This window comes from Bidens hawaiensis, unplaced genomic scaffold, assembly GCF_021521415.1.
Source record: "Bidens hawaiensis isolate Kalapana, Puna unplaced genomic scaffold, B.hawaiensis_p1.1 tig00004774_1, whole genome shotgun sequence".
Taxonomy (NCBI): domain Eukaryota; kingdom Viridiplantae; phylum Streptophyta; class Magnoliopsida; order Asterales; family Asteraceae; genus Bidens; species Bidens hawaiensis.
The window spans coordinates 2,002,527-2,013,728 of record NW_027491298.1 but is presented as its reverse complement, the minus strand read 5'-3'; positions in this window follow the sequence as shown (position 1 = coordinate 2,013,728).

Here is an 11,202-nt window from a genome sequence, read left to right as displayed (position 1 = left end):
GAACCAGACACGCGCCGCGCCCGTGAGGCAGCGAGCAAACATGTGACACCATGTTGGCATCGTCCAGCTCTCTAGGTTTCCCGTGTTGTAAAAACCTTGCAAGAAATCGTCTGGATCTGTTGTGCCGTCATACTTGCCCAAACCACTTGGCATCTTGGTTTTGTGCTGTATGGGAGCCTTCGCGATGCGCTCAGTGAACTTTGAATGTTTCACCAAGATGGCTGGTCTGTACGGTGTGGTTACGTCCACTTGCCCTCTAACTGGTGGGCTGTACGGCATGTGCAGATCCAGATCGGCTCTGGCTCCAGGCGCCATGTTCACAGGCGCTCGGAGCTGTGAGCCTCCTGCATGAGTGTCTCGCGTCTTCCTCATGCTGTGCATTTCTTCATCACTGAACTCAGTGTGTGCAGTGTGAACAGAATGTCCTTCTTCCGGCGCGCGCGGCCTTTTTGTTCCATGAACAGTTTGCTTATCAAACGCTTGCCTTTGTGTTAAATCGGCTAGCTTTTTCTGTTTGACCATCTCGTTGTACTTGTCCATTAGACGCCGCTGCTCATTTATGAGCCATTCTTTAGGATCATTTGTTTCATCTTCTGGACCCATTGGTCCTTTTTGTTTTGCGCCGGCAAGATTTTGTAACGTGAGATCGTCTGGAGGAGTTTCAGTCTGGCCGTGAGGAGTTGTGATGAAGGAACGGTTACTGGTGGCGCGCGTAGAATCACGCTGCGCCCTCAGAAACTGTTGTCCCTCATTAACATCCTCACGTTCAATATCCTCCAGAGCTTGATCAACGTTATGAACGCCAGAAACCATGGTGATTTTTTTTATATATAGATCTGATGAGATCTGATTGCCGTTGTAACAGTGGATGGCGCCAATGAAGAAGCGTGGATCGACTCACTGGTAGACGATCTACTTTCCTCGGGTGTGATTATACTATTTCACCGATGATTTTCTTGGATCTGTGTTCTTCCACCTACAAAATGAACAACACCGTCAACTTACCCCTCAGAAAGGGACAGAGGGGTCATCTTTGGGGTAACCCTCCGGTGTGAGAATAAGTATTTGTGGAGAAGATAATAATATCTGAGTAAGGAAATCTGGAGAGTATTGCTTAGTAGCTGAATACTCTGTGTGATTGTGTTACTGGCTGTAACTGTCCGTGAGTGAATGTAATTGAATATGATTGAATGTGAATCAATGTGAATCAATGAGTCTCCTTGTGGAGTTGATGCTGTATTTATAGTGCTAGGGTTTCCACTGATTGGGCTCAGCCTTGTTGGCCTCCTCCAATCGCTTTGCGCCACGTGTCCTCTGGGACACCTGGGGCTTTCTCATTGGTTGTAATCACGTGGTAGCACATGTGTCATGCTGAGTTGTTCACCTTTCATTTGGCAGCTGTCAACATCAGCATATTCTTATTCCTTAAAAAGATACCTTCTGGAAGGTTGTCTGACGTGCACAATCAGGGTTGCCCTAATCCTGATTTGGATAAGGATGAGGTTGATTATGTGCATATGTGATACGCGCCTATCCTGAGGATGCGCGAGGTCTTCTCTTTATTCTCACGCGCAGATGTTTCATGCGCAGATGTGATATGCGCCGCGCGCTGATGCGCCGCGCGCATATGTGATATGCGTGGGCATATGTGGTGCCTGGGCATATGATGCCTGAGCATATGTGGTGCCTGGGCATATGATGCCGGAGCATGTGTGGTGCCTGGGCATATGATGCCTGAGCATGTGTGGTATGCGCCATGCGCATAGGTTTTGGCTTTGTGCCTTCGTAATGTCTTGATTTCAAGCCTGTTGTCTATATCTTGTGGGTTAACCCGCCTTGCTCCGTGTTGAGGCGGGTACATACCTCTTCAAGTATAGATATATTTTTAAAAGTACTACTTTTTTTTTCTTTTATATGAAAGTGCTATTATATTTTCACAAAAGGGCTATTATTACATTGGTAGGGTTGTGACAACAAAAATAGTTACGAATGTGTTGTTATAAAAGTGCTATTATTATTATATATTATATGGAAGTGCTATTATATTTTTTACGAAAGTGCTATGATTATTATTATTATTATTATTAATTAATTAATTGTTTATAATTACGACATATAAAAGTTAGTTTATAGTTACCCTACAACAGCATAAATATTTATTAAATTCATAAAAGATAAAAACTAATAACAACACATTAAAAAAAAATGTCATCACGCTTAGTTAACTAAATTATTCAAATTTTTCTTCTTCATTTTGAATTTGATCTCTCTATCCGTCAAATTATGGTGGTAGCGGATTTTTATGGATTTTTTTGTGGTTTCTTTATTTAATAATGCACCGAATTCCTTCCTTTTAATAGTGTAATATTAGTTTGCTAATGTGCCACAAATCTCATCCCTAAATCAAAAGGATGGACGCACATGATCTGTTCTTACATTAAACTCGGTTTGTATTGTATCCACACTCTTATCTTTTAAAAGTAACATTTCTACTACATAATAAGATTTCAAATTTCTTTTGAATAGCTTTTATGTTCTTTAATGATTAAGTGTAACCGGTTGTCAAAAATTCTAAAAAGATTAATAATAAGATACCAAATTAAATAATCAAATCAATATAAAATTGTAAAGTAAATTAAATAAAGAAAAAAGTTCATAGGCCAAATGCTATTATTATATTAAATGTCAAAAATAAAGCTATTAAGTTCCTAACCTCACCTTGAAAATTGAAGCTAACTCTAAAAACGTTAAACAAGTTAGGTGTGTGTCGGTTTTTATTGTGGTTTCAGTCGATGGGGTTGTTGCCGGAAAATGCAGGTTTCACAGGAGTTTTTATGTGAAGAACATGTAGCGCTTGTGTTGAGTGTTGATGGGACCCACACAACTTGTATTTTATTTCTATGAATCTAATAATCATAGTAATACATCTTTTAACTTATTAATTATATAATTTATTATTTTTAATTGTAATCATTCACATCACATGCCATGTCATCAAAAAATAAACAGAGTTAGCCATCCATTAGTCGGTGATTGTTAATGATAACAAAAGTAAAAGTTGGGATTGCCACTATTTAAATTATTAGTTGGGATTAATATTGATCAACGGTCAATGGTTATGATCATTAAAATCCAATTTTCCTTTATCTTTTATCAAGGACCTAAACGTATTCGATAAAAGGTAATTTCAAAGGTCTCAAAAGAGCGTGTTAAGAAGCAGATATCAATACAAAGGCTTAGCTTATGTTTCTGGAACGGTTGTGTTAAAAATTTTAAAACACCCTGTTCTAACATGAACTAAATTGAACTTTTTACTTAATCGCTCTATTTTGAACTGAACCTGAAATGACTCGTTACCCGACCAACCCCACAGTGTTGCCAAGCTTAGGTTTGCTGTTGGTTATCATGATTTTAAGTTTAACATGGTACACACGGAGTAGTCTATAACTTACACGCCTGAAAACATTTATAGGCAAAAGCAACTCTTCACATGAAGAAGACAATCAAATAAAATGCATTTTCAGTGACTATTGAAAGCTTAAGTAGTTAAGGAGAAAACTAGTTAACAGTTATTAGCAATGCAGATTTGAGAAAGGGGTATTTGAAATGAATAAGAACCATTTAAAAGATACCAAGTAATATTGCATATATATTTCTGTTTCTTGAGTGGACTGAGATACATGGTTTGTGATCTAATACATAAGTACTGGTGTAACATGTTTTATAGTGATGATTAACAATGTTGAAAGGTAAAATGTTCGGTTCTGCATTGAAAACAAGGCAGTTGTTTTCTTAATATATGTTATACAAGCTTGGATCTTACAACATAATTTTCGTCTTCTTGTATTCAGTCAAATGACACATGAATTTACCAAGGAGAGAAGAGAAATGGTTTCTTACCGATCCAAAACTAACACGGGTCCAAGCCTCAGCAACAATATTTGGATGTGACAGATTCCTATGTAGCTTCGCCTCTTCTTCGAGCTCTCCAACATGAAAATTTGTTACATGGATGCAATGGTTATATTCAAAATAAATTCTAACATCCAAGCAAAAAGTTGGTGGAGGTTTCCGCATACGCCAGTTTTAGTAAAAATATAATGTATAATTGCTGGTTTTTTTATGAAAAGATTAAGAGATTAAAAAAACAATAAAAATAAATAATATTTATATTCCTCAAACATACTTAATAAAATAGATGAATCGAACATAACTGTGTTTTTAGGTTTTTTTTTAAACGAACTCACTTTATAATAAAATTTATACCGACATGTTCAAAAGAAACTAAACAAAACTGTGTTTTTAGATTGCTTTAAAAACATAGATATTTTATTAGGAAAAAATAAATTATATGTATTAGTATTTACAAGACAAAAAAAAATCAAAAGAACAAATTAAGCCACCCGTCTTTTGACATGTGGCAATGATATCGGGTTGCAACTTGGGTCGTTCACCTGACCCGGTTGCTTGCTACTTTTCAGTTTTTCCTTTCTTTTAATTCATTTCAGCAACCCAACCTCATTTTTGGTTGCCAATAGGCATATAGTTTTATTATGTAGCAGTTGCTTTCTTAATATATGTTACAAGCTTGGATCTCCATTGCTACATAATTTCTGTGTTTATTCCTGATGTTTAGGCTTGAATCTGTTGAGAGAGAGTATGCTAAAGCATAAGTATCCTCTAAACAAATTGACAACTTGAATGCCATTCATGTGGTTTAGTTAGTTCCGTGTAAACAGTTTGTACTTACACTAACTACTGAAATTACCAGGTTAGTATAAGTAACTACTGAACAGTTTGTACTTAACTGAAATCGTCTTCTTACACATACTTTTAGATATTATTTAAAAAAATGAACAAACTAGAGGCGCATTCCCAATTGGCTGTTTCAACGCCTGATCATGAATACTGTTCGATAGAACTGATTATTAGATTTTGTATAATGTACTCTGTCAAAAGACAAATGAATTTACTGGGGACAGAAACCGTAACATACCTATTTTCAAGCCTAAATTTCTATTAAAATATGTGATCTTAATTTCTTATAAACTAGAGGCGCATTCACAATTGGCTGTTTCAACGCCTGATCATGAATACTGTTCGATAGAACTGATTATTAGATTTTGTATAATGTACTCTGTCAAAAGACAAATGAATTTACTGGGGACAGAAACCGTAACATACCTATTTTCAAGCCTAAATTTCTATTAAAATATGTGATCTTAATTTCTTATAAACTAGAGGCGCATTCACAATTGGCTGTTTCAACGCCTGATCATGAATACTGTTTGATAGGACTGATTATTAGATTTTGTATAATGTACTCTGTCAAAAGACAAAGGAATTTACTGGGGACAGAAACCGTAACATACCTATTTTCAAGCCTAAATGTTTTGGCCAGTTTCTTATAATCGTTTCAGTCGTTTTTCGTTGTTTTTCGTGTTTCATTTTGGTCTGGTTACGCTAGTATCGCCGCTCGGTTAAACATTTTTCTACCAATTTTCACCCATTTTTATCTTTGACCCATTCTGAATTCGTTCCAATTTGGCCCATTATACATTTTACTTAACCCATAATAACCCTAACGGGTCACATTCGCCATGCCTATTCACTATGAATGAACTAAAAAAACAAGCTAGCCATGTGTGTATGTTTGAGCAGTTATATTGCTTTTAAGCTTTACTTGGTATACCCATAGAAGTCTAAACTAGAATTAAACCATGTTTCATAGGATTTTTCGGACATGATTTCAAATTAATACTTTGGATCTCTTTCAAATTTCAGGCATATGGGGTTTAAGTAAATATTCTAGTACCTTTGTTACACTATCACACTCATCTAAATAATTAGTTATCATAGCAGCACACAAGCCGTAACTATTAGACTAGCATATGAATCGAATAAAAAAAAAACACAGATATATATAGCTTCTAAGAGAAAGTGGTGAACTTACTAGGTGGTGTTTGCTAATCTGGTTGCCTCTACGTATGTTGTAACTTAAGAGACTGATTTATAACTGAGATAATGTTTGAGTGAAAGAAGTCAAAATAAGAGCCGTGAAGCAGTCTGTTTTAAAAGAAGAGGTGCTTACCTGGGGACATTCCCTTTTAGTCCAATGCAAGAAGTTAGATCTGTAATTGCACCCGGAATTGCAGCCAAATCATCTCCATAAGTGCTTATTATTATGCATGCAAATAGTATATTATTAGACTCTACTTCTCAAAAACTATGTTTAGAACAGATGAAATAGACGATTATGCAACAAAAGTTTATACTTCTCAAAACTATGTTTTGTATGACCTATAGAATGAAGCACCCATCTCCCCATACAAAGAGGAAAAAGGGGGAAAAAAAACATTAACCTAACAGTGCTCATCTTCTATGCAAAATATTTGATTATTGAAGTCCTTACTTTTTAAAAACTCATAGGCATAATAGTTCTCCCTTTCTTGTACAGGTCGTCACCCTGTAAACAGGAACAAGCGAAGTCACAATATTAAATCTTGTGTGTTTTATAGTTTATGAATGAGGTAGTTAAGTTCTAGGACTAGGTGTAGTAAGAACAATGCACCTTACACTTAAAACATAGAAAAGAACTTATCTTTTGTAATCCAAGAATGCAAACTATATCCATCATGTATAAGCCAGCAAACCTGTTTAGCACAAAAGTTATATGTCGCGGATCATATTTAAGCCTTTACGAATAATAACCATTACCTTTGCGAAAAATCCACCAGGAGATATAATAGAGATCAAAATGACACAGTTACAGATTGCTTTTGAACCAGAGACAGAAACTTCCATGCACCTATGGTTTAAATCAGTCATCAGGAACAGTTTACCTTTAAATATTGAAGCGGACTTATGGATTTACGACTCTAAATACAAATGCTTTTCAAAAGCTTTTAAAAAGGAACAATTATGCTAGCAACAAAAGCTTTTAAAAAGGAACAAAGTTGATTCAAACCTGAAATTCAATAGTTCTCCCTCTCTTGTACAAGTCATCACACTGTAAACAGGAACAAGCTAAGTTTTAATATTGAAACTTGTGTGTATAATTATGAAAGAGGTAGTTAATTATAGCGCTTAGACTAGTAAGAACAACAAATCTTAAACATAGAGATGAACTTATCTTTGTAATCAAAGAATGCAAACTATATTGCCCCTGCCCTGCCAGCATTATGTATAAGACAGCAAATCGTAAACAGGGGATGCACATATTTTTAAAATAAAGTCACTCGGAGGCCATGACCAGAACCTGATACCTGGATGACAAAAACCAAAAAAAAAAAAGAAACATTACAAGACCAAACACTAGAAATTATAAACTGCATTTCTGTCAAATTAATAACACAAGCATACAATATAAAATTTACAAGTTTGATGTGGCGTAGACGTTATTGTTGTGGAATCCGAATCCAGTACATGCTCCCTTTTTAAACCCTGACAACTGCAAGTAAATGAAATCAAGTATAGTGAAATGAAACCAAATATGGAATTCTCAGCATCACTGGATATGTGAACAGGGTCGGCCCATGTGCGGGGATAGATTTTATATATATATATATATAGAGAGAGAGAGAGAGGTTCACTAGGGAACCACAAAAAAGTGGGGAACCATTGACCAAACGAACTCCGATTAAACTCATTCCAGCGGCGTTTGAACCGGCTTGTCAAACCTTAACCAAATATGTGAGAACCTAACCCGAAACTCTACTTCTAAACCTTAATGCTAACCCTAAAATCTAAACACTAAGATAAACCCTAAAATCTAAACCCCAAAAACTAAACCCTAAAATCTAAACCCTGAAATCTAAACCCTATAAATATGTTAAGTTTCGACGAGTCAGTTCCATCGCCGCTGGAATAAGTTCAATCGGAGTTCGTTTGGTCCATGGTTTCCCGGTTCCCCAATATTGAATCTTGCGCGTATTATTAACGAGGTAGTTAATTCTGTCACTAAGCATAGTAATGAACCTATCTTTGTAATCTAAGAACGCAAACTTTATCATCCCCTGCCCTGCCCTGCCTTGCCTGCATTATGTACAAGACAGCAAACCGTATACAGCCACCTTATGCTGGTGCTTCTCATCATTGGTTCAAAACTTCAACCTGTTCAAACGTTGTCCACAAAAGTTAGATGTCAAATTGTATCTAAGTTTAAAATGCAAGGTATAGAAGATAGATCAGACTTAAGAAAAAAAGTTGACACAATTACCCGCCGGGTTGCTTTTGAACCAGAAACTGACAAGAGCATAACCTTTTTTTACGAATACCAAGCTTGGAGGAGAGCTCTGTAAATTAATAGACATACCAAAATATGATATTCAAGAATCACAAACTTAAAAATGTTGAAAACCATAAATTTGCAATCTCATAGTCAAGTTTACCCCCCCCCCCCCCCCCAAACTCGATTCATGTTAAAATTTAAACCAAATCACTACAAACACTAAAGTAAAACAGAAAGTAGAAACTAAAAGAACTCACCGAATCTTAATGTGAAGACCTGCTAATATATATTGTAGACCCTAGAATTATGTCCTCACTTGTATCTGCACTAAAAAGCTACCCTTTTTGAGTAATTTGCAGACTTCTTTGCATCAAGATAGATTGAGGAGGTACAACCCTTGTACCTGATAACATCCAACGTACACCAGCAATACAACAACGCCCACTGAGGTAAGTGTAAAATGGTCCCATGAGAAACAACTCGACTACTGCAAAACAATATGCAAACCCTAAGTAATACCAGTATTCTCACCAAGATATTGCACATATAAAGCGAAGTGACCACTTGTCCAATAGGTTCTATATATTTATAGTCTAGAATAATATGCGAATGAAAACTAAAAATGCCAGAACCCCCCCCCCCCCCCCCAACACTGACAAGTAGAGAAACTTGATGTCAATAACAAAAATGTAGCAATTCACATGATCATTTTGACATTTTCCCACCAGAATCAACATCAAAACATGTCAAATCTAAAGTCATGCAGAACGAGTTAAAGCAAGAAACTGACCTACCAAATATACCCATCTTCAATCAAATTTATGACATTTATACCCACAAATGAACTTATCTTTGCATTTAAGCTTTTCTCATCCCCGGTTTAAAAATGTCAACCTGTCCAAATGTTTCCCACAAATGTTTGAAGTCAGATCATATATAAGGCTGAAAAGACTAAAATAAACCGATACCTTTGTGAGACTTTCATCGGGAGATAATTCAAGCTTGTTAATCGTAGGCTCGTGAAGGCCACCATAATTCAAAAATGCAGGAAAGAACAAGGATCAGGCTTTAGAAAATAGAATAATAAATGTGAAAACACATAACAGAGAACAAATGACATAAAAAATAAATAAATAAATAAGCAGTTTAAAAGGAAATGGGTTCATAGGTGTAAACTCAATGTATAGAGCCTATACTACAATACTTGTTGCAACCATATTTGACACGAACCATTTATGAGCAAAAAGTGTGTGCATATATATATTGTGGAAAAGAAAACTTAAACTTTTAACTGTACTCACAACATTATTCTACCCTTGTGACAGTTTTCTTCTAAACAAAATTCATTAATTGATCTACCAAGCCTAGATTTATATTCAAATGTGTTCTTATAAACTGCTTATAAAATGCAGACCAAAATAAGAAAGAACTAATACTAATAATAAATCGACTAACTAAACAAATTAGCCATATGCGTATGTTTTGGCTGTTATTTTGCTTTTATGCTTTACTTGGTACCTTCCTGCCCAGAATTTCAATTAACCTAAAGGTGCAAATAAACACTAATACTTTTCAGAAACTCATGAACTATGCTAAGAACATATGAAATTTGATGATTATGCAACAAAAGCTATTAAAAAGGAACAAAGTTGCTTCAAACCTGAAATTTGATAGTCCTCTCTTGTGCAAGTCGTCAAACTGTAAACAGGAACAAACGAAGTTACAACACTGAATCTTGTGTGATTTATAGTTTATGAATGAGGTAGTCAATTCTAGTCTAAGCATTGTAAAAACAATGAATCTTATAGTTAAAAACATAGAAATTAACTTATCTTTGTAATCTAAGAATGCAAATTATATCGTCCCTGCCCTGCCCTGTCTGCATTATGTACAAGACAGCAAACCATATACAGGGGATGTATAGCCAAACATGTTCAAATCGAACTGGCCACCAATGGCTTGTTCTTTTGTATGACCTAAAAAATAAAACGCCCATCTCCCCATACAAAGAAAAAACAAACCATTAATTATGCCAAGAACAGATGAAATTGACGATTATGCAGCAAAAGCTATTGAAAAGAAACAAAGTGCAAACCTGAAATTCAATAGGCATAATAGTTCTCCCTTTCTTGTACAGGTCATCACACTGTACACAGGAACAAACGAAGTTACAATATTGAATCTTGTGTGTTAATTCAGTGCTGAGCGTAGTAAGAACAATGAACCTTATGGTTAAAAACATAGAAAAGAACTTATCTTTGTAATCCAAGAATGCAAACTATATTCATCATGTATGAGCCAGCAACCGTATACAGACAGGGGAAGTACATACATATAAACGGATTTCTGTTCAAATTCTTCATAAACTCAATGAGAACCTGTATAAGAAAAAAAATCACTGATTTAGCAAGTAAATAAAAATTCCTCACAAGTCCAAACACTTTAAATTATCAACGGCATTTCTGTTCAAATTATTAACACAAAATATAATACAAAATTTATAAAAATTGTACCTCCAAATTCAACCGTTTATTTAAATTGCCCGGATTTAGTTGCTTCTGAACGTTTTCGGGTTGGACTGTGAAGTGTTGTACAAATCCAGCATAAACTAGAGCAACAAAGTATGGAACAAAAAAAATAAGCTAACAAGTGCAGTTCTAAAAGTTCCAGCAATTTATAATTATGTAATGAGGAAACGGAAACTATATGCACGCCTTTGATGTGGCATAGATGTTATTGTTGTGGAATCAAGCACATACTCCCTTTATGAGCCCTGACAACTGCAAGCAAATGAAATCAAGTATTGTGAAATTAATGCACATGAAACCAAATATTGAATTCTCACCATCACTGGATATTTGAACAGGGACGGCCCGGCCAATGTGCGGATCTAAATTATATATATATATATATATAGATAGAGAGAGAGAGAGAGAGAGAGGTTCACTAGGGAATCACAAAAAGGTAAGGAA